Raw genomic sequence first — 25,895 nt, 5'->3', positions numbered from 1 at the left:
TTCATTATAATCTTCATGGAAAAGATAAGCAACCAGTAGTAGTAAAGTAATCAATTTTACATTTAAATTTCTTAATCTCAGGCTGAGTCAAAAAACTTTACTATCTATTATTAATTACCTATATCCACTTGGGACACACTAAATAGGTGGACCCGGTACTAAAGAATTTCCTGAGTAGCCATTAACCATGTGGAAAGGAAAAAAAAGATTCTAATCATAGAACATGCCCAAAGCTGAAAACTTAATTCTGAAAAAAGAGACACACAAAATAGACTTGTGTTCATATATATGTATACTTATACGTATAGACATACATGTATATACAGGAGTGTGTAAATATGTATATATATACATATATATATACATATATACACACACATATTTCTGTGCTTCGAACTTTAAAGCTAGAGACTGATGAATAACCCATCTCTACTCACTTTCACCATCTAGCAACAGAGGTAGACCTGTGTCATTTGTTAATTTGAAGAAGATGCTAAGGGTCTGTGAGAGGAAGCATACAAATATGTTGCTACCACATGAAGAAAGACCTATTTAATTGTCAATCAGGCACATTTGTGTTAGTACTAAATTCCTATTTAAATAATTAGTTAAAATGCATAGTCAAGTAGAGAGCAAATTACAAGCTTTTATGAGATTTAGAGAGATAGCTTCATACTTAATAGCTAGACTTGTAATTTTCATGAGAAGAGACTGGATAAATCAGTTTATTTACTTTAGGCCCTACTGTGCTCAAGTAACGCAGTTTCTGAACCCAATTCACAATGCAGTCTCTGCAATACTTCTCTAGACAGGCAGTCATTTTAACTCTCTGTAATGAGTTTTGTTCCTAATACAAATAGAACCATCATAAAACAAATAACCATATAACTGATTATTATGTATATATATTTGTGATATAAGTGAAAAATATCTATTTGATTCCATGACTAATCAATTCCATTCACCCTGGGGGAGTAGTTGTTTTAAGGTCACTCAAGAAATGCTTGAGGAAAGATAAAGTCACATTAAGCAAAAGAGAGACATTACCCCATCACTCAACACTAACAAATCATTTTTGGCTAAGGGATGCAGCAATCATGGGCAAAGCTTGTGGCCATGCAGGAAAGGCATCCTGTTGGGCCACTGCTACAAAAAAATGATACTTCTATTATATAGTATTCCAGGCTGCTGGATAGGTCTCCTAAATCTTTCCCACCACAAAAGTGACAGTTCCTAAGAAAGCCATGCATTTCTGTTCTATAGCAGCTTTAGTCCTGGACAGGCAGGAAAATGATATTCTCTCTCCCTAAGGAGTCTGCTTAGCAGGACTCCTGCCTGCCAGAAGAAGAGAGCTGATTATTTCCATCCGTCTCCTTTCTCTTTTTCAACCTGTTTGTGTCTTTAGTAAATGCACTTGAGGAGTCATTGATTTTTTTTGTGTGTGAGTGTGGAATACAGTACAATAGCATTGTATCGCCTGATACTATAATACCAAATTCACTTACATTGTATTTCTCTCCAAATAGGCTCTTCCTTCCTCTGTTATCCCAATGCTGGATGTGTACATCTTTATAAGGATCTGTAATCTAAAGACAACAGGCCAGATTAGAATAATCTGAGGGTGATATTGAAGTGGATGCTGACAATATAAAATGGTTGATTCATAATAACAGGAATACTTGTTGAGTAATTCTTAGATCACTTGTTGATTGTAACCCATGGTCACAATATTAAGTACAAGTAAAAGGAAGCTAACAGTCATACTTTTATCATTCGAAAACTATTATGTGGCAAGAAATGACTGGTTATCAGTAGCAAAGAAATAGAAATCATTCAGAAGTTGAAAAGCTAATCCACATAAAAATAAAGATATAAGGGATGTATTTTATTAATTTATTATCTCTTATGTGAGGCCATAATATAAAAGAGGAGAAACTATGGAATTATATTATTTAAGAACAACATTGAAGTTGATTAAACGTCAATTTTTGTTCCGTTTTAGAGACAAGAACATGTAAATAACTTCTAAATATCAACAATATTTAACTAAAGAGATGATTTTCTAACCATAAAATTGATGATTTAAATGAATCAGTGCATCTCTCAAATATATCTTAATCATTAGAAGCCAGAAAATTTTACCACAATATTTTAAGTCTTCCAAAAGCAATCCCAACATTGGCCTGTATCATGTTTTTCTGAGTTTTCTTATTGGCAATACCTTCCCAGTGCTGTCATGTGATAAGGGAATGGTTGTTAACACTGATTCTAAAAATGAATGCAATATTCTTCACTCCATATAGAATTTAGAATTTTTATATCGATCCTTACTTAATTCAAATAGAAAATACATTAAAATTCATAAGCATTATGATATAGATATATTAACATAGACTCAGGTGTACATAGGTTTTGGAATCAAAGAGGCTGAGTTTGGAATGAAGAGCCAGCCTCCTCTTTACCAGCTCCATGTCTCTGAACTCACTATTTCACCAGCTCTAAGGCTCGCTTTCTAGTCTGTGTAGTGGGGGTGATGCCTCTCAGGAGAGTGGTAAGGGTCAATGAGATGCATGTCAGGAAAATTCATGGTACAGAAAGTGCTGAGTAAAAGATTTGCATGAATGTAGCAAAATTATTGTGAAAAGTCATCTATTGATGTTAGAGCCTTGAAGAAGTAGATTTTGTTGAATAATTATTTTTCAGTAATTAGATAATGAACATTTACACAATTGGAAGATCCCTTCTAAGTTCTTGCTTATAGAACCTATTTACCCAACAAACAGGAAAATACATTTTATAGATCAACCTGAATTTCTAAATTACAAGAAATCCTGAATTATCAAGAATCACAACAATGCATTTTAAAACTAATTTTTCTCATTCAGCTTCTTAAAAGGATAGTAAATTAAAATAATTGTGGAGAGGAAAGGAAAGATTAAAATGTATTTTCAAAGCACTATCGTGTGCAGAATGGTGCCTGGGTTCATCAGCTATCTTTGGTGAAGATAAAGAATAATACAAGTAAAATATACAATACTCTTGTTTCTATAAAACTCCTGCAATGTATTGACAGGCTTTTAAAAAATCAAAACACTTTCTATCATAAAAGATTAAAAAATGAAACAGACTGAATACACTTAAAGAAGAGAAAGATTTTTGAGATTCAGATTCAGTATTATGTTTAACTATTCTAAATCTATTTGCTTCGGTATTCAGAAGCTTTTGTGATAGGATCAGAAACTGTGAAATGGAAATTGTAGTGATTTAATATTTGGAAAAATTATAATAAATGTAAAAAATAGTCAGGATATGTTTTCACAGTGCTTTCTGCAAAGAAAGAGAATTAAGAAGAAAAGCCAAGAAAGCTTCAGGGATTAGAGAAGATATTTTCTAAGTTTGAAAGCAGATGTTGTACCATATGTGCTTACCTGTTCTCTTTTTATTCACTTTGGCTGGATCATTACCAACCTGTCTTGTTTTTAATCCAGTAGAATCACTGACTGAATAACCAATTATTTCACCTCTTTATAATGCAGCTAACTATGACACAATGTTCCTGGAACAGATTATAGGCAAGAGAAGGAAAGGAATGAATTAGAAACTAACATAAACACAATAATGAGTTTTCAATTTCCTCACACTGTAAAGCAATTTTGAAAACAAAAACACTTTGTGTTTTTTTGCACTTTTTCTATTTTATCTTGTATATATTAAGAGTGATATTTAATGCTTCACATGAAAGAGCACATATAAATAAAATTGTCTTCTCATGTACATGTGTGATGCATTTTATAAGATTCATATAGATAAAAATGTTAAAAAAATCCAATAAATTCTTGTTGAAAGTTTTAGAAGCAATAGATTTTTTCACTTTTTAGAAACTACTTGTGCTAAAGAATCATCTCAGGAAATAGTTATGTCACAGAATCTATCTGAAATAGATCTGAATCACTTTGCCAAGGGACAAATTGTTACAAGGAAATATACATAAGAAAGACCGAATTGCAAGCAAAACACGCTGTAGCAAGCACATGTGAAACAATTCTTTCAGATTTTTTAAATAAGCATTTTTGTTAAAATATTAAGCATGTGTATTAAAATATACAAGTAAAAAACATACAGTTTAAAAAATGCACATGCAACCAAATCAACCAATAAAACATTACCTTCAGCCCATAGTCACCCTTGAGCTACTACTTTCCAGTTTCTACCTGCCCCATACCCCAAAGAAAACCATCTTCTGCCACAGCAATTAATTTCATCTGCTTTTTGAATGTGACAGAAATGGAATCACAGATTGTATACGCTTGGTATCTGAGTTTTTTCACTGAACATTATTATTTTTTTTAAGTTAAAGTTTTTCCATGATTCCTCCAAATGTCTCTGTTCATCTATATTTAAAGAAATTAGATTGAATACTTTTGGATCTTTAGTAGAGTTCTTTTTTTTAGACAATCTTTTTTTCTTTTTTTTTACATTTATTTACTTTTGAGAGACACAGACAGAGCATGAGCAGGGGAGGGGCAGAGAGAGAGAGAGAGGGAGACACAGAATCCAAAGCAGGCTCTGAGCAGGCTCCAGGCTCAGAGCCATCAGCACAGAGCCCGACGTGGGGCTCAATCCCACGAACCCTGAGATCATGACCTGAGCCGAAGTCAGACGCTCAACCGACTGAGCCACCCAGGCGCGCCCCTCCTACCCCGCTTTTTTTTTTTTTTTTTTTTTTTTGAGAGTGAGAGAGATAGAGAAAGAGACAGAGCATGAGCAGGGGAGAGGGGCAGGGGAAGAGAGAGAAAGAATCTTAAGCAGGCTCCACATTCAGCACAGAGCCCAACTTGGTGCTTAATTCCACAACCTTAGGATCATGACCTGAGCCAAAATCAAGAGTTGACCTCTCAACCGAATGAGCCACCCTGGTGCCCTTGGATCTTTAGTAGAATTTGTATACTCAGAAAGCATCTCTTTTAAAAAACCATTACCTCATGAAATGTAATAGCAATTTCAACTGTTTTTTAATTTAAAATGAGTATAAATCTTTTACATATAAAATGAAGGCTAACGAAGTTAAAGATGCAAATATTTTTGAAATATTTTGAAAATGAGTACAATGTAAAAGCCACATAGGAGATGTTTGAAAACATGAAATGGACAAGTTGTTAAAATTAGTTGATGATAAAATCAAGGAGAGTAAAAAAGGACATATATTTCTCTAACCCAGTGCAAAGTTTCAAGTCCCACCCCAGAGCTATGGAATCTGGAAACTGAAAGTGGGCATCCAGTCTTTTAGGTGTTTCTGGTACACACTACACTTTAGGAAGGAATGCTTCTATTCTACAACTTTCAATTCACCAGACATTTTTGTTTCCATCTGTTTCTTCTTAGAATTATTTTTTTTTAATTTATTTTTGAGAGAGAGAGAGAGGCAGAGAGAGAAGGAGAGAGAGAATCCCAAGCAGGTTCCACACTGCCAGCACAGGGACTGATGATGCAGGGCTAGATCTCACACACATTGAGATCGTGACCTGACCGGAAATCAAGAGTCAGATGTTTAACCAACTGAGCCACCCAGGCACCCCTCTTAAAATTATTTCTAACCAACATTTCCAAAAATCGCAGTAGCAATATGTGACTATGGGCTCCTTACACCGACTCTGGCTTTCACTGCTTCTTCAGTTACACCTTCAGGCATCTTTGCCTTTAGTCTTTTCCTTCACTCATATAATAAATTATTATATCATATAATTATTATATCATATAATAAATAGGTATTTTTTCTGTGGCTACTGTAAGAATGTACCACAAATTTCATGGCTCAAAACAACCCAAATTCACTCTCTTAAATTTCTCGAAGTCATAAGTCCAAAATCAATGGGCTGAAGTCAAGGTATCAGCAGGGGCTGGTTTCTTCTGGCGGCTGTGAGGGAAGAATCCATTTCCTGACTGTTTCAGGTTCTGAAGGTAGCCTACATTCCTTGGCTCATGGATTCTTTCTCCGATCATCTTAACTGGTTGCCTCCATCATTTCACATCTCCTATTATTGCTTTTGATAGTGCCGTGTCCCTTCTATAAGAACCTTTGTGATTTCAGTGAGCCATTGGATAATCCAGGATAATCTGTCTGCCTCAAACTCCTTAACTTAATCACATTGGTAAAGGCTCTTTTGCCATGAAACTATTTTGCCATGTAAGTATTCACAGGTCCTGGGAATTAGGACATGGACATCTTTGTGGGGGTCACTGTTTTATCACATTATGCAAGTGAGCTTATGTTCTAGAGAATAAGATGGACTTTGAGGGGGTAATGGAAAACTCTCTTTTCTCTTCAATCCATTATAAAATCTTGCAAAGCAAGGTTAATTTTCATGTAGCTAAATTTTAACTAATTAAATTACAATCTTGAGGAGAGGTAGAAAAGTTAATGCGTTTGCTAATTCATTTTACTGATAGGTCTTTTGCAGTTACTAGGTACCAGACATTGTTCTTGAGGTGCTTAAAGTTGGGTGAGGCATACAGAGGGTGATTACAATGGGTGTGAAAAGTGCCATTAGAGAAAATACGGTGAAGGTACATAAAGCAGTATGTGGGTTTCTGTAACACTCAGTGTGAGGCGGGGGGAGGTGAATGCTCGGCTGAAATCTGAAACATTCGTCCGTATGTGTTGTGGGAGCATTCCAAGCATCTGGAACAATTTGTTGTAGGAGTTTTAATACCAGGAGTCAGGTGTGTTCTAAGAATATCAAGTACTTCTATGAATGGAGGTTAGCAGATAGGGGAGGAAGTAGGGAAATGACACCAGAGAAATAAGCAGCTGCCATCAAAAATGGCCCAGTAAAATAAATGAAGAAGTTTGAACTTTAAACTGAGGACAAAGATGAGAATTTAAGCATGGGGACGACAGAGTGACATCTGCATTATGAAATGTAACCCGGACTACTTTGTGAAGGGAAGATTGAAATGTGGCAGATCCAGATGTGGACAGAGACTGGGGATAATCTACATGAGAGATAAAGGATGTCAGGAACTATCATGAGAATGAGGTAAAGAGGGTAAAACTGGTGGAAAAGAAATTCACATTACCAGCTAGGATCGCCAGCATTCTGTGTTGGATAAACTGTATGATGAAGAAGAAATGCCAAAGGGAAATTGTTGATTTCTTGAGTGTCTAACTGAATATATGATGATGTAATTAATCAATATACGAAGCAGAGTGGAGGACAACATTGGGGAGAGATGATAGCATAATGTATGTTATTGTGCAATTGTACTTGGACTCTTGTCCAACTAACAAACCTTCCAAATATTAGTCTTCCTTGGTCTCTCTGTTGGAAGTTTTTCATCTTCTGTACTTTCAGTACTTTTTCCTTTGTTCTTTCATTTTATTAATTCCTGCACTTTGAAATTTATATACAAATATACTAAAATATAAGTTTCTTCGGCATAGTATCTATATTTAGCTCATATTTGTAATTCCACAATCCCTAGCTTAGAATTTTATATCTAATAGGCAATGAATATTTGAAGATATAAGCTTATTGTCATGACCAAATGCTATATAAAGTCAAATAAACATATGTGACAGAGGAATTAGACTTTGGCCCTGACCTTGCGTTGATTAACATCCAGTTCAAGAGGTTTGCTTCTACAGTAGTCACAGACACTATTTTTGAACATTGGAAATGTCTGAAATTATTTTGAAACTTTGAGATAGTTTCATTTGCTACTGTAACATCCTCTTCATTAGTGCTTTATGTTTCATATTTGAGGTATAATCTTAGCCTATATACATTTGCATTACTGTCAAACTACTTTACAATTTCAATTTGAAGCATAATCAACACATTCCTTGTCTTTACACTTCATAGACTGCTTCATGTAGGGGAAGAATCATACACTCTGGAGAAAGACAGAGCTAGGTTTAAAGACTACTTTCCTACTTATTAACAGTATGACCTTGAATGAACTGTCTAATATCTCTGCAACTGCTTCTTCACATGCAAGATGGAAGTAATAGTACATATTTCATAGGGTTCTTATAAGGATTGAAAATAAAATATACAAAATTCTATAACTGTATATCACAGATATCAATAAAATAAATTATTATAATAGGCTTATATTTTTTCAGTACTTGATTTCCTCCTTGAAAACACACACACACACACACACACACACACACACACACACACACACACACAAACTTCTCCCAGCTTTATCTGTGGAACACAGAAACATTTTGTTATAAAAATACATTTAAGTCCATAAAACTTGAACTGGATTCTAATTTCTAATTTTCGGGCTATTCTTCCTTGAATATATAATCTAATAAAAATTGTTGCACTGATGCCTGTGCCATCTGATGGATAAAATCTTGGAAAAAGGAACAGTGTGTTGTTTAAATAAAACATCAGACTTAGGAGAAAAATAACAATACAGGAAGTCATTTAAAAAACCTATCAGGGTATAATTCTTAAAATTTTAGCTAACTTTGCTTCTTTCACTCAAACAGGTTATAATGTTCAAGGCTATAGTGTGATCTATTGCTGAGTTAGTAATGACAGTCAAGTTTGCCAACACAATCACTGCACTACATTATCTAAGTCATTGCTCTGTAAAGTGCTTTGGGATACCTTGAGTATGAAGGGCCATATATCAAGTATATTATATTTTATTCTATATGGTACCTGAGTTTTAGCAATGCATATTCAACAAGCTGAATAAAAAGACTTCTAGATGTACTTTATTAGTGTTTGTATGCATTCACCATAAGTATAGGCTCAACTCTCAACTTGAGCTAAAGAAAAGCAATTATGTTTGAGAGAGAAAGACAGACAGACAGAGAGAAAAGAATCTATCCTAAAGGTAGAAACTCCAACTAAATATGCATCTCCCTAGCATCCCTGACCTCCAAATTTACCTTCCTCTCACCTGTCACTCAGAAACCTAAATTGGTTTCCTTTCCATGCAGGAGTGATATATCAGAGCAGCAAACACATCAGAATCATTTATCATTGTTTCACTCTCAGATCCTAACACTGTACTTCAGTGAAGGAATGAATGAAGGAAGGAAGGAATGATTTCTGCTGCATTATATCCTTACTGTATTTTTTTCACTGATACATTTTTAAGTAGTATTATAAATTGTGGTAGATAGCTTTGCCATACATTAGGGATGTTTTCAGACCTTATCATGGTAAGACTTTTGCAAGGAGGAAATATCCCAGAAGATGCTATGTAGCATTTAGAATTCTCAACTTTTGCTGTATAGGGTTGTCTTTCAGGAAAAGTGACATTCATTGTACTATACATACACATTAAAATATATCCCTAACATGTAGAAATGTTAACTGTTTTTGGTAAGTTATTATCAATGAACACATATGAAGGGATTGTATAGCAGAATATATACAAACATACATACTTATATACACAGAAACAAATAAACTTGCACTAAAATAAATTAGCACATGTGTCTTAGAAATTAAATAATATTCCTTTTATTCCATATTTTGATTTTGACACATTAGCTTTCTTTTACTTATGAGTGCAGGATCTGAAAAATTAGATTTTCCATTTATTTATGCATTCCAAAGATATCTCTTTAGTATCTACTGTGTGCTAGGCCCTATGAATATACAAGTATCATCAATGCTTAACCAATTGAATAGATGCCCAGAAACAAAGAAAAAACAAAAATGATAATAAACTCAGTTAAAGGATGAAATTTTTTTTCACATATTGGGTTATATGAATTATTCTAAGTATCAGCTTACCTAGGTGAAATAATGACATGTGGTTTCAGAGTAGAAATGGATTTTTTATTCTGAAAAAAATAAGTTTGAAATTTGTACTAATGTACTAAATAGTATGTACTAAAATGTCACTTATCTTCTGACCACTTTTGCCCATTGATCAGTGTCGATGATGTACTCAGAAGAAAGAACTTATACAACATTGTCATGGTCTTATTAAGTTTACTATTTAATTGTAGAAATGAGTTGTCTTGATCTTATCTAAATTCGCACTGCACTGAAGATTTAAAAGAATGGTATTTTCAATAACAGGTGCATTTTCATCCATTAAAGTAACGAATCTTGACCCTTACCTCTAATCATGCAGGAAAAGAATTCCAAATAATTTGTGTATCTAAATATGTATTATAAAGCATTAAATTTTCTCTAGTAAAACATAAAGGAAAAATATTTAAGAACTTGGGACATGTAAAAAATATCAAAACAAGGCACAGAATGCTTATTCCAAAAGAAAAAATATATAAAATATGTTGTACTAAAAATAAGAATTTTTTGTTCATTAAAAGACGCCACTAAGAGAGTAAATACTCAAAGCACAGTCTGGGAGAGAATGTTTGCAACATTCATATCTTTTAATATTTTATTGGTAGATTTTAACTCCAACATCCCTCCTATTCTACTTATTATCATACTGTAAGTTCTTTTTTAAGTGAAGTGTATTTTAATTTTTAAGGTAAAAGTAGAACCCATGAAAAGCTATATTATTTTTTAAGTTAACATTTTTGCAGTAATATGTCTCCTAAATATATCTTACATAAATATTGATTTTTATAGCAGCTGCACAAATTTTATTTTATATATATTTTACAAATGAGTTATAGGTGTTTATTTCTCAGTTATATGCTTTATGAACACAAATCCATAGACCCAGGAACCAGATGTGTCATTCCAGGATTTTTCTTTTTTAAAATACTTTATACCGATTTCCTCAGAATAAGCAGACAAAAAAGTTTTCGCCCTCCTCATCATTACCATTAATAGCATAATTTAAATCTCTTAGGTTGAAATTTAAGCCTGTACTATAAATTTGGAAACTAGGCCTTCAATAATCAGCAATGACAAATCAAATCAGACTCACTATATCCTTGTCAGTAATAAGCACATATCCATTGAGTTGTGAGTCCATATTGATTGTTCTAAAACATCTTGTTAACCATGAATATTTTTCTTGGAAGGAAATCTGTCTTTCTGCAATTTGCCTGCTGTGAGTGGTGTCAGATATAGACCAGTTGGTAGTGTGGCAATGATCCCCAAACTGAAAAATAATTGGGTATGTCTTGAAAATATATGGATTATTACTAATTAAAAAGTTACATCTTATAAAATATTAATATATTTTGCACAAAAATGCAAGTTGAAGAAGTATAAGGTAAAATACGAATAGAAATCCTGCCCATTGGGGCACATTTATCTCTATTTGAAGACCACTGACCTATGGCCTTGCAAGACAGTAGGTTACCCTAGTTTCTAGAACGTTACTAGAACAGTCTATGTGATTTAGGCTTATCTTTGTATTCTTTTTAAAAAAAATTTTTTTGTAACGTTTATTTATTTTTGAGACAGAGAGAGACAGAGCATGAATGGGGGGAGGGTCAGAGAGAGAGGGAGACACAGAATCAGAAGCAGGCTCCAGGCTCTGAGCTGTCAGCATAGAGCCCGACACAGGGCTCAAACTCATGAACCACGAGATCATGACCTGAGCCGAAGTCGGACACTTAACCGACTGAGCCACCCAGACACCCCTCTTTGTATTCTTTTTAAATTTTTAACGTTTATTCATTTTTGAGAGATGGAGAGAGAGAGAGCATGTGTGGGAGAGGGGCAGAGAGAGAGGGAGACACAGAATCAGAAGCAGGCTTCAGGCTCTGAGCTGTCAGCACAGAGCCTGATGCAGGGCTCGAACTCACAAACCGTGAGATAATGACCTGAGCCGAAGTCAGACGCTTAACTGACTGAGCCACCCAGGCACCCCATTTAGGCTTATCTTTAAAGATACACTTCCTTCTTCACCCTATTTTTACCTGTCTCTTTTCTCTTCTATTCATATACATGTACAAACATGTGATCTAAAATTTCTAGTCTGAATAGCTAGTTCAGGACAAGTCTACCTAGTTGAAATGCCCCAGATGAGAAATGGTTATAGCCAAGAATAAGCACTTTGGGAGAAATACATTGTATTAGCTCAGATCTAAATCATAGATTCATCTCACTGATGGTTTTGATGAACAAATGCTATATATTCATGTATTTTCACTGAATTGAAGTTGAGCCACAGGGAAATACATATATATATGTATATATATGATATATGCATCAATTATAATTAATAATAAAACCTATTTTGGTGAGCTTTTTTTCATGTCTCTGGTGCATTCCCATTGGGTTCTGTTTTCGGTTCAGTTAGAAATTGCACCAGGAAAAGTCAGACATCGATCTTGTGCTGCATTAATTGTAAGTTGAGCGGATGGCTGCACATCTTCAGTATCCTTTTTTTAATGTTGTCATGGGTGTCATCTCTGTTTCCAGCTTTTTGGTTTTATTGCAGTTTTATTTTCTGTAATTTTCTTGAAATGCGAAAGATATAGTTCTGCTGTGATAAATGAGATGGGGAACCCATAGCTCAGTCACTAGTTTGTTCATAGATTGACCATTGAATGTAAAGTATGTGATGCTAAGAACAATTTTGATGAGATCCATTGTTGAATGTGCAATGATTCATTCCTCTTTGTGAAGTTGCTACCTTTATGTCTTAGTTCTGCATCATTTTTCATGTTTCTCTTTTAATAAGTATCTGGAAGGACAAAAATCTCCCCAAAATATCACCTAGACTAAATTGAATACAATGAGTGATATCCACTAAACATAGCAACAATACATATATTATTATATTTATTAAATTTCTCAGTTTTTATAAAAATTTACAATATAGTTTTTATACAGAAACAATTCTGTGTTTAACTTCTGTCATAGTTTGCTAAGTCTTTTATGCCGGTACTTAGAGAACTTATCTTTGATAAACAATATGAAGTATAAAACTCAGATATAATCTTATTTAATATGATTCAGTGCAAAAGGCACTATTTCTCTGAAATGAAATATACAGTAGTTTATTTGAAAAATTAACTTTCCTCCAAAGACCAAAGTCACTGTTTCTATCCTCTAATTAACATACTCCAATAAATTTGACTTACTGATAGTAACCCATCAAGCCATATTCCACTGTCAGAAAGAAAACAAAACAGGCCTCCTGTAATCAGTTCATAAAAAGAAAAATAAGATATGTAAATGTTCATTTTACACACACACACACACACACACACACACACACACAAATATTTTTTCATTGCTAAGGCCTTGAGGCAATTGGTAATGCCAATGTAAGTCAGAGGTAAATGAGAAAAAGAAATAAAACAGGGAAAATGCAAAAGGTATGTGGAGATGCACTTTAAAAAGCTGCGCCAGGGAAAGTCCTCAGAAAATTCAAGAAGTCTTTCTCAGTGGATAGGCAAAGAAGACACTGTCTATGACTATGTGGAAGAAAGGATCAATGATGATAAATTGGGAAAGTGTAGGTGATTCTTTGTTGAATTGATAATTGGTATGTTGAATGTTAATGAACAAAGTTTGATTTACCCAAGAAGTGAAACAAATAATCAACATAGGGATTATTTTATTTGAAAACATACAGACTTGCATTATTAAAATTTCAAAATGATCTTTATGAAAATATAAATTATGTGAAAATTTTTACAAACTAATTTTGTGGAGAACCAGTTAGCCTCCAATAAGAAATAATCTCTATGATGAATAGAGAAGCAAGAATGCCTGGAATATTTCCCTTTATATTCCTATTGTCTTCTCACTAACTGCTTAGCTTATTAGCATGCAAGGTGTTCGAAGAGTTCAGAGAATTTCTCTAGGCATTGCTTCCTCTATATTTCTTGCTATGATCCTGTACTTCAATTTCTTTCTTCTTTTTCCTCATTGTTTCCTTTATTTTAAGCTTCTTTTTCTCCTTGAGCTATTCTTACTATAGCTGGAGATTTGATAACTTACTTAAATTATGAATTTCTAAGAAATATCATTCAGGAGATATATCAGACTAGAGAGTATATGGACATGGTTTCTATGGTGTACAGATTGTCCATATCTGTAATTATTAAATACCATGGATCATAAGGAGGCTCAAATTATAACTGATTGCTGTAACTCAATTTCTTAGCCAGACTTTGTGGTGGGTTTAGATGCAAAATAAAAACCATTAAATTTTAATATAGTGTTTCTTAATCGTGAAGCCCTGCAAATATATTCTCTGGCATTCTGTGGGTTCTAACCATTTTAAGAAATATTGATATAATGGAAATTATGTAAACAAAGATATTTACAAACACAGACACATTTTCAAAAAAGAGTGTATCATTACAGTTCCCTCATGACATAATCCAAGTTTCTTTTGTTTTAGGTGTTTTACATATATAATCTTACCTTTTAAAACAATTGGGATATAATTGACATTTAATGCTGTGTAATTTTAGGATGTGCAATGTGTTCATTCGTTAGACTTATGTGCTGTAACATGATTACCACCATAGTTTTAGCTAAGACCCCCATCACATCACACATTTATCATTTCTTTTTTGTGGTGAGAAGATTTAACATCTAGTCTTTTCGAACCTTTGAAGTATGAAATACAGTATTGTTGACTCTAATCACAGTGCTGTGCATTAGATCTCCAGAATGTATTTCTCTTCTAACTACAAATTTGTACCCTTTGACTAATATCTCCACATCTCCCTGTCTCCTCCACTCCCCAGTCCTTGGTAAAAGGATTGTACTGTCTATATCTAGCAGTTTGGCTTTTTAAAAGTCCATAAGTGTATGATATCATACACTACTTGTCTTTCTGTGTCTGAATTATCTCACTTAGCATAATGTGCTCAAAGTCCATCTATGTTGTTGCAAATAGCAGGACTTCCTTTTTTCTCATGGCTGAATACTATTTCATTGTATATAAATACCATATCTTCTTTATTCATTAATCCATTAATGGACATAGGCTGTTTCTGTTTCTTGGGTATAGTAAATAATGTTACAATAAACATGAGGGTGTAGGTATCTTTTCAGTATTCTATTGTCATTTCCTTTAGATATGGTACAAGTGGGACTGATAAAACATATGGTGGTTCTATTTTTAATTTTTTGAGGAAGCTCCATACTGTTTTCCATAGTGGCTGTACCAGTTTGCATTCACACAAACAGTGCAAAAGGTTTTCCTTTTATCGACATTCTTACCAATATTTGTTATCTCTTGTCTTTTTAATGATATCCATTATCACAAGTGTGAGATGATATATATTCTTGTAGTTTTGATTTGCATTTCCCTAATAATTATGGATGTTGAGCATCTTTTCATGCACCTGTGGGCCATTTGGATGTCTTCTTCAGAAAAATGTCTCATTTGTTCCTGTGTTCTTTTTTAATTGGATTTTTTTTATTATTGAGTTGCATGAGTTCTTTAAATATTTTGGATATTAACCTGTATCCAATATATAGTTCATAAATATTTTCTCCCATTCTACATGTAGCTTTTCATTTTGTTGATTATTTCCTTTGCAGCACAGACATTTTAAGTTTGATGTAGTCCCATGCATTAATTTTTGCTTTTGCTGTTTCTGACTTTGGTGTCATATCAAAAAAAAAATGTTGCTAGGAACAATGTCAGAGTTTTGTCTCTACTTTTACTTCTAGAATTTTATGGTTACAGGTCTTATGTTTAAGTCTTTTAATTGATTTCAAGCTAATTTTTGTGAGTGTGATAAGATATGGGTCTAATTTCATTTTTTTGCATGTGTTTATCCAGTTTTTCCAACACCATTTATTAAAGAGTCTATTCTTCTTCACTTGGATCCATTGTTAAATGTTAGTTGACCATAGATGACCATAAATGTTAGGTTACTTCTGGGCTCAATTCTATTGCATTGGTCTATGTGTCTGTTTTTATGCCAGTACCATACCATTTTGATTACTATCACTGTAATGTGGTTTGAAATCATAAAGTGTAATGCCCTTGCTTTGTTTTTCTTTCTCAAGGTTGCTTTGGATCTTTGGGTTCCTTGTGGCACTTCATGTTTTAGGATTTTTCTTCTATTTCTGTGAAAAATACCATTGGAATTTTGATAGTGATTGCACTGAATCTGTATATCACTTTGGTTAGTATGGGCAGTTTAACAATATCAATTCTTCTAATCCATGAACATGGAATATCTTTCTATTTGTGTCTTCCATTTCTTTCATAAGTTTTGCAGTTTTCATTTTCTTGGTTACCTTATTAGTATATATTTGTTTTTGATGCTATTATAAATGACACTTTTCTTTATTTTTCAAATATGTCACTAGTGTATAGAAATAAAACCTATTACTATATGCTGATTTGTATCCTTCAACTTTTCTTATACATTGGTTAGTTCTAACAGTTTTTAATGGAGCTTTATGATTATATATATATATATATTATATATATATTATATTTATATATATATTATATTTATATATATTATATATAATATATATATGCCTTTAAGATATATTTCCCATGTCATCTGAGAATAATGACTTTGCTTAAGATAATAATTTTCTTCTTCCTTTCTAATTTAGATGCCCATTTTTATTATCTTGCCTAATTGTTCTATGCAGGATTTTCAGTGCTATGTTGAATAAGTGGAGAGAGTGAGCATTCTTGTTTTGCTTTTGTTCTTAGAGAGAAAGCTTTCCACCTTTCCCTTGAGTATGATGTTAGCTGTGGGTTTATTATGTGTGGCCTTTATTATGTATTTAACTTTTATACACAATTTGTTGAGAGTTTTTATCATGAAAGGGCGTATATTTTGTCAAATGCTTTTTCTGCATCTACTGAGATAATCATATAATTTTTATCTTTCACACTATTATGTGTGAAATTATGTGTGCTATATCACATAATTGATTCTTATAGGTTGAACCATCCTTGCATACCAGGAATAAATCCCACTTGAATATGATGTCAGACCTTTTAATGTGTTGTTGAGTTTGGTTTGCTTGTATTTTATTAAGAAGTTTTGCATTTATATTCATCAGGGATATTGGTTTATAGTTTTCTTTCTTGTGGTGTCCTTATTTGGCTTTGATATCAAGGTAATGTCAGCCTCATAAAATGAGTTTCAGAGTGTTTCCTCTTCAATTTTTCAGAAGAGTTTGAGAAGGACTGGCATTAATTCTTCTTTAAATGATTAGTGGAATCAATACTGAAACCATTTGGTACTAGACCTCTATGTGCTGGGAAGTTTTGATTACTGATTTAACCTCCTTATTCATTATTGGTCCACTCAAATTTTTCTATTTCTTCATAATTCCATTTTGGTACATTTTATGTTTCTAGAAACTTATCCCTTCATTCTAGATTTATGTTTTGCATATAATCGTTAAAGTAATCTCTTTTGATTCTTTTATTTCTGTGGTAATTGTTGTAATGCCTCCTCTTTCATCTCTGATTTGAGTCTTCTCTCCTTTTTTCTTACTAAGCCTAGATAAAGTTTTGTCAGTTTTGTTTATCTTTTCAAAAAAGTCTATCTCTTAGTTTCACTCATGTTTTCTATAGTTTTTCTGGTCTCCATTTCACTTATTTCCATTTTGATCTTTGTTATTTCCTTTCTTCTGCTAATTTTGGGTTTTGTTTGTTGTTTTCCAAGTTCCGGAGGTGTAAAGTTGGTTGTTTGAGACTTTGTTTTCTTAATATATATGTTTATCTCCTCAAACTTCCCTCTTAGAATTGCTTTTATAGCATCCTGTAGGTTTTGGTATGTCGTGTTTCCATTTTCACTTGTTTTGAGATATTTTTAGATTCCCTTTGAAATAAATTCATTTCCCTTTTAGTTTCTTTTTTGATCCATTAATGTTCAGAGTGTGTTGTTTAATTTCCACATGGTTATCAGTTTTTTTATGTTTCCCATTGTTATTGACTGCTAGTTTTGTTTAATACTGTGGTAGAAAATGATATTTGGTATAACTCAGTGTTTTTAAATTTACCAAGATGTGCTTTGTAGTCTATCATATGATCTGTTCCTGAGAATGTTTCATGTGCACTTGACCAAAAACGTGTAATCTGCTGCTGGGTGAAATGTTCTCTACATGTCTATTATGACCTTTTGGTATAAAGTATGGTTCTAGTCCAACATTTCTTTTTCCAACATTTCTTTTTATGTCTGAATTATTTCTCCATAGCTTAACATGAAAGAGTAAAGTCCCCTACTATTGAGACTGGGTGGCTCAGTCTTTAAGCATCTGACTCTTGATCGTGACTCAGGTCATGATATCATAGTTCATGAGTTCAAGCCCTGTGTCGAACTCCATGCTGACAGCACAGAGCTTTCTTGAGATTCTCTCTCTCCCTCTCTCTCTCTGCACCTACCCCTGCCCTCAAAATAAACAAACAAACAAACAAATAAATAAAACCAAACTTTTTAAATCCCCTATAACTATTATATTGTTGTCTTTCTATTTCTTCCTTCAAATCTGTTAAGATTTGCTTAAAAATTAGTTGCTCTATTGTGGAATGTGTTATATATATATACATATATATATTGTTATACCTTCTTGAGGTGACTACTTTATCACTATATAATGACCATTGTCTCTTATGATTTGTAACTTAAAGTCCATTTGTCTGATGTAAGTTTAGCTACCCTCATTTCCTTTTGGTTTTTACTTGCACAGAATATCTCTTTCCATCCCTTCATTTCAAGCCTACGTGTGTCTTTAAAGCTGAAGTAAATCTCTTTTAGGCAGTATATAGTTGGGTCTTGGTTTTTGGTTTGTTTGTTTTGTTGTTTTGTTTTTTCAAACAGCTATTCTGTGCCTTTTAGTTGGAGAACTCAATCTATTTACATTTAGAGTAATTAATGATATGCAGTAAGTATGAAGAGACTTATTATGCCATCTTATTAATCACTTTCTGGTTGTTTTGTAGATCCAGTTTCCTTTTTTCATCTCTTGCTGTGTACCTTTGTGAATTGGTGATTTCTGTGATTGTTTGATCTAATTCTGTTATCTTTTGTGAATACACTAAGGGTTCTGCTTTATGGTTATCATGCGGCTCTCATCTGTGTGTGTACCTAAACTAGAATTTCCAGGTGCTCCTCAACCATGTGCAAGAGGGGCTTAAGCTAGTTCATAGTCTCCTGCCATTTCTACAGCCCATACCAAGGTATGCCTGCCTACTATCTGATGCACAGGTGGATAGATGCCTCCCAGGTCCTTTGGCATATGGCGTGGGGTTCCACAACTCACACAGAGGCACTTTTGTTCTTTAATGGATGTCAAATTTTCGTTATTAAAAACAGGGGGCGCCTGAGTGGCTCAGTCAGTTGAGCATCCGACTCGTGATGCCACAGTTTCATGAGTTCGAGCCCCACATCAGGTTGTGCGCACTGACTGCAGGAGCCTGCTTGGGATTCTCCCTCTCTTCTTGCTTCTCTCTGCCCCTCCCCCAGTCCTGCTCTCTCCATCTCTCTCAAAAATAAATAAAAACATTTAAAAAATAAAGACAAAAAGGAAGGATGTTTTATGCCACCATGATGCTGACATCACTTCCATGATTCAAGTTTATTTCTTTTACTTTTTTTAATGTTTATTAATTTTGAGAGAGAGATACAGACTGAGCATGAGTGGTAGAGGGGCAGAGAGAGAGAGGGAGACACAGAGTACAAGGCAGGCTCCAGGCTCAGAGCTGTCAGCACAGGGCCTAATGTGGGGCTCAAACTCACCAATTGCCAGATCATGACCTGAGCTGAAGTGGGACGCTTAACCAACTGAACTACCAAGGCACGTCTCCATGATTCAAGTCTCTTGATGAGAATGACTGGTAGGCTATTGGGAGCCTTGGTGGCTCAGCTGGTTAAGCAGCTGACTCTTGATTTCAGCTCAGGTTATGATCTCACGGTTTGTGAGTTTAAGCCTCAAGTAGGGCTCTGCACTTACAGCGTGGAGTCTGCTTCAGATCCTCTGTCTCCCTCTCTCTGCCCTTCCCCCACTTTTTCTCTCTCTCACTCTCTCTCAAAAAAAAAAATGAGTGTTAAAAAAGACATTCAGAATGACTAGTAGGCTGGAATTGTGGAACAACAATTCTCAACTTTGGTGCTTCGACACATTAGGATGTTAATAATAAGAGCTTGTAAAGGGCTAAGATAGCAGAAAATTTACAGGCTCCTGTATCTGTTTTTGACTCTGTGTCAATGCTTAGAGAGCTATGTGTTACTGCTATGAAACCTTTACCTATGTCTTGATTTATACATAGACAGACAGACAGACAGACAGACAATGTACATCTTCCAAAGTTCCAAACAATCTAAGCAAGATTATCCTTCCAATGATCTGACACTCCCTGTTATGGACTGAGTTGTATTCCAATATCCATATGTTGAAGCCCTAAGCTCTAATGTGTCTGTATGTGGAGATAGGTCCTTAAGGAGGTTAATTAATTAAATGAGGTATTAAGGTTGGGTCTCTCATTCATTATAGAACTGATGTCCTTGTATCAAGATCAAAAGGCATCAAAAGTGTATGAAAAGACCATGTGAGGACACAGTGAGAAGGCAGTTAACTAAAAATTAAGGAGAGATCCTCACTAGTAACCAACTTTGCCAGTACCTTGATCTTGGTCTTCCAATCTCCAGATGTGGGAAACTAAATTCACTCGCCTTTGTTTATCTGGGACTGCCTTCATTTCTTCTTAATTTTTGAAGGAGTCCCTTGCTGGATAAAAAATTTTTGGTAGAGCATCATTTTATTCCAGCACTTCGTTTTTGTTGTCCTACTGCCTCTGACTCTTGTTGTTTATAATGAGAAATCAGATCTTAATCTTGTTGGGTTCCTTTGTAAGTGATAAGTAATTTTTCTTTCAAGATTCTCTCCTTTTAATTGATTTCAATAGTTTTTTGGTTAACATTTATTTATTTTTGAAAGTGACAAAAAGAGAGAAAGAATAGGGGAGATGCAGAGAGAGGGGGTGACAGAGGATCCAAAGCAAGCCCTGTGCTGACAGCAGAAAGCCTCTGCTGAAGTCAAATGTTTACTGACTGAGCCTCCCAGACACTCCTAATTTCAACAGTTTGGTTAATATGTACCTAGTTCTTAGATGTGTACAATAATGTTTATAATCAACTTTGACACAATTTCTGCTATTTCTTCAAATTTTCTTTCTACTCTGTATTTCTTTAGAGATTTTCATTATGCAGAAATTAGTATGTTTGATAGGCCTATGAGTTCCAGTTAATTTTTCTTCATTCTTCTTTCAGTTCCTTATACTGAATAATTCCAATTGATATATCTTCAAGTTCACTGCTTCTTTTTCTCTAAGCTCGAGTCTTCTATTACACACCCTAGTCATTTTTTTTTCTATTCAGTCATTGTTCTTTTTTACTCCTGACTTTATATATGAAGCTGTATAAAACAACAATTTTATATATTTTGTTCATATTCTCTTTGGGGTGAAGCATCAACCTATACTTTGTTTTAATTCTTTGGACATAGTTTCTTTAGGTCTTTGAACATATTTATAACAGCTGGATTAAGGTCTCTGTTTTGTGAGTGCAGCATCTGTGCTTCCTCTGGAAAGATATGCTTTTCTTCCTTTCTTTGTGTAAGTCATTATGTTCTGCTTATTTGTGTATATCATAACTATTTTGGAGAAGTGGGCATTTTAAATTACATAATGTGGGGGTGCCTAGGTGGTTCAATTGGCTGAGTGTCTAACTCTTGATTTTGACTCAAGTCATGATCTCACAGTTTGTGGGTTCGAGCCCCACTCCAGGCTCTTTGCTGACAGCACAGAGCCTGCTTGGGATTCCCTCTCTCCTTCTTTCTCTCTCTGCCCCTACCCAGCTCACATGTGCATGCAACAAACAAACATTAAAAAATATATAATGTGGCAACTGTGAGAATCAGATCCCCCCCACCCCACCTTAGGCTACTAAGGTTATTGTTGCTGTTTTTTATTGTTGTTGACATTGTTGCTATTTAGTGACCTTCCTAAAGTATTTCTCTAGGGTCTGTATTCTGTGTTGTGTTGCAGTCACTGAAGTCTTGTTTTTGTTAGCTTAATGGACAGCCAATGAGTGGACAAGATATTCTTAAATGCCTTGAATCACTATATCTCCCATTCTTTACTGTTCAACTTTATGGGTGTGTTGGGGCATATCAATTTTTCAGAAGTTTACAAACACTGCCTTAGCTTTCACTTCTCTGTGCAGAGTCTCAAAGCAAAACAGAGGCAACATTTAAAATCTTCTTAAGACTTTTCTAGGCATATACACATTCTTGCACATAATTTTAGCCTTCTAGATTCCCAGAAGTATGTTGGAATTTTTCAAAGATCTCTATAGATAGATGATTTCCCATATTCTCTCAAGTTTTTTACTATTACCTTGTTTGCTCCAACTTCTATCAGTGTCTCAGGCAGCTGTGAAGTTAAACAATTACCACTGATTGTTTTAGACAAAACCCTGGTGATAGGATTATTACTGTTTGAACACTGAATCAGGCCAAATAAAGATAAATCCTATGAATGTCCTTTTTCTAGGGAGTTGCTTGATGGGTCCTATAGTGCTAATCTTTAGTGTCTAGTGCCTTGGGTTTACTACAAATCCTTCTGCCCTCTCTAGTGGCTGTTCAGAAGCTAGTTTTCACAACCACCAAGGTTACAATGTTGCTGGTTTTGAAGGTCATAATGTTGCAGAAGAAAGGGTAAAGGAATGGGGCAAGTTAAAATGCCACGAAGCTTGCTATACTTACCAATATTCAAGTACTTCCTCATAAATAATAGCTCCTCAAATTTGTTGAAGCCTTTTGGTTAATTGCAGAGTTCTGATAAAGTTGATTTTGACAATTTTCACAAGTGTTCTCTTTGCTTTTATAGTAGTGTGAACTTTTTAAGGTCCCTATTCCATTATTCTGGAAGTGTTTCTCCTCATTTATAAATTTCTGAATCCTCAATTTAGGAACATTAAGAGATATTGAAATTCACAAGAAATGTTAATAATTTGATAAATATTTTGTCTCAAGTGGTTATATTCCTATACTCCCAGTCATTGAAGCCCAAGTCATTCAAAGTCAATCCACTTTGCTTCACTTTACCTATCAATTTTTTTAATGTTTATTTAGTTTTGAGAGAGACAGAGACAGAATGCAAGTGGGTTAGGGGCAGACAGAGAGGGAGACACAGAATCCGAAGCAGGCTCTAGGCTCTGAGCTGTCATCACAGAGCCCGACGTGGGGCTCAAACTCAGGAGCCATGAGATCATGACCTGAGCCGAAGTTGGACGCTCAACCAACTCATCCACCCGGGCGCCCCTTACCTATCATTTAAATATCTTGTGATAGATATCAATGTAGTTTTAACTGATCTTTCTATATTGAATTTGAATGTTATGTTCCCAGATATCAAACTTTTGTTAACTCATCACTCAAATCTTTTCCATTGTTATATATAATTGTGCTTCATATAAATACATCATGTTTAAGAACATTATTTTCAATTTTCTTAAGAGGGAATAAGACAGCAAACGGTTATTCACTTCCTCAAATTTCTATATATTTTACTGAGTGTTTTTATTATGCATATGACAATTACGATACACAATAAATGAAATTTGTTGAAACTTTATGTTTAGCTTCATATCTTTGATTTTGACTGCATAGGTTAATTGCAGTATATTAGTTCCATGCACATTGAGACCTCTGACAGCAATGCATATATATTGAAATTTATTTCCATGTCCACTCTATTTTTTAAGCATTCAAAATAATAGTAAAAGTAGTGAGTTTGGGTGGTAGGAAGAAAGAAGAAAATACATGTACTTCATATGTTGACTGTAAAGCAAATGTGGTGATGTGAGCTTTTTCAGAGATTACCTTGTAAACCTGACTATTCTTTTATGCACTTGTAGTCTATAGAATATAATAGCTTTTAAAATGATCTAACCTATACTGTATATAATTTTTAAAAATTTTTAATGTTTATTTATTTTTGAGAGAGAAAGGGAGAGACACACAGAGTGCGAGCCAGGGAAGAGCAGAGAGAGAGGGAGACACAGAACCCAAAGCAGACTCCAGGCTCCGAGCTGTCAGCACAGAGCCCGACATGGGGCTCGAACTTACAAACTGTGAGATCATGACCTGAGCCAAAGTCAGAGTCTTAACCGACCAGGCCATCCAGGTGTCCCTACTCTATGTAATTTTTTGAAATTTCTCTCTAAACCTTAGAGATCATGTATTTGTTTTCTCTTCCCTTGAAAACCTGTCATCTATTATTTGTAGGCTTACAAATAATAGTATCTCTTAATGTGAACTATCCTGACACTTGAAATCTATTTTCGTATATAATGTTGACTAGATTGATAATTACTTTATGGCTTTTTAGAATCAAATAATTATGTGTCAATATAATTATTGGAAGATAGTACTATAAAAATTGTGTTTAGCATTATCATTTATTAATCCATATCAGTTAACTCTTTACTGTTTATTATATTCATGTTTATTCAGTACTTTTTATTATTAATTCATCTTTTTAACAAGGTTAGTCTGTCATTTGAGATATGACTACTGTGGTGACATACTTTATACTCTTAAATGTATATGCCCAATGCAATTTATATTATTTGTTGCTGAGTTGAAAACATTGGATCATTTCCAACTTATTATTCCTCAGAGTTGATAGAATATATAGGAAAACTAATACATTTAATTTGAATAACATCAATATTATTGAGAACTTGACCAGACTGAGGTATAACTTTAACTTAGTAATAGAAAAATGGCATTATGAGTCAGGTGCAAGAAACTGCTGCTCAGATTCACTCAGTGGTAATTGTTGATAAAACAGATGGTAATTTGAGATCTGCATGCATCCAAAGTTGCTGAATGAAAATATCCAAAGAGAATATTCTCATCTGCCAACTTAAACAGAAATAATGGGAGAAATGGCAGGCGTGAAGTGGTTCTCCAAATTGGATGCTACAGTCACATTCTGGCAAAAAGCATTAGATAGTGGAATTCCAAGAATACGCACTGTAAACACACTGTTCAGGCAGCGTAGATTCTTGGTCTGTCCATTGCATGTACACTGTTCAAAGGAACAGGTACACAAGATCCCCTAATAAATAACAAAAGACATTTCTAGAGTATTAATGAATAAGCATAAAATGATTAAAAACATTACTGTTTTAAGTATGGTTTTGAAATCAATCAATCTGAGAGACAGAAATTCTCCCCCACGAAAACCAATAAAGTCATTTTCAAAGCAATAGAAGCAATGGAATTGAATTTTTTTAAATTAGAAATTGAATTAAAATAAATAGGAAAACCAACAATGCTTGAAATTTGAAAATCACACACACATGCACATGCATGCACACATGCCCATATAACTCTCACAAACATCAAAAAGTTTCTACACATTTTCTATGTATATGTACTCTGAAAGGTGTTTTAATATTCAAGAAAAATATTTTGGTTTCAGACAGTACAGCATTTAGATGTAGAAATATTAACATACACACACAAAAAATAAAATAGTTCATGTGCAAGGTTTGTTGAAAAACTACAGTAAATTCTTTTGTTGTTAATGTGGAATACTGTGTCTGCATACCTTCGAATATTTCCATTTGAATAAAAATATAGCCAAGGTCAAAGTTTTAAAAAAATATTCATAGACATATAAAACCCTCAGAATAACTGAGCTTGACTTGATTCTACCAGATGATCTAATCTTTCACTTTGGTAGAAATAAGTCAATTACTTTCCTATAGGCTGGCTAAATTTAACAAAATATATGCAAGATTTACAAGAGCAAACAAACAAACCAAAAAACTCTGATGAATGAGGTCAAAGAACTAAATAGGGGCACCTACATGACTTAGTCAGTTAAGCATGTGTCTGGCTCAGGTTATGATCTTATGGTTCATGGGTTCAAGCCCTGCACCAAGTTCTATGCTGACAGCTCAGAGCCTGGAGCCTGCTTTGGATTCTGTGTCTCCCTCTCTCTCTGTCCATCCC

The 25,895-nt window shown here is 34.1% G+C and overlaps 1 long non-coding RNA gene across 2 annotated transcripts in view; it reads right to left on the bottom strand.

Moving 5' to 3' along the window:
* Nucleotides 1-444: 444 nt before the first annotated feature.
* The window catches only part of LOC123386546, a 441,703-nt gene continuing 416,252 nt past the window's right edge, over nt 445-25,895 (bottom strand). For both annotated transcript variants that reach the window (XR_006600567.1, XR_006600568.1), the window contains exons 4-5: nt 3,429-3,556; nt 445-1,586 (exon numbers count right to left, since the gene is read on the bottom strand). This is a non-coding gene — a long non-coding RNA (uncharacterized LOC123386546). The remainder of the gene's footprint in view (nt 1,587-3,428; nt 3,557-25,895) is intronic.

Source organism: Felis catus, chromosome B4 (genome assembly GCF_018350175.1).
Source record: "Felis catus isolate Fca126 chromosome B4, F.catus_Fca126_mat1.0, whole genome shotgun sequence".
NCBI lineage: Eukaryota > Metazoa > Chordata > Mammalia > Carnivora > Felidae > Felis > Felis catus.
The sequence above is the reverse complement of the archived record's forward strand: the minus strand, read 5'-3'. Positions and strand labels throughout refer to the sequence as shown.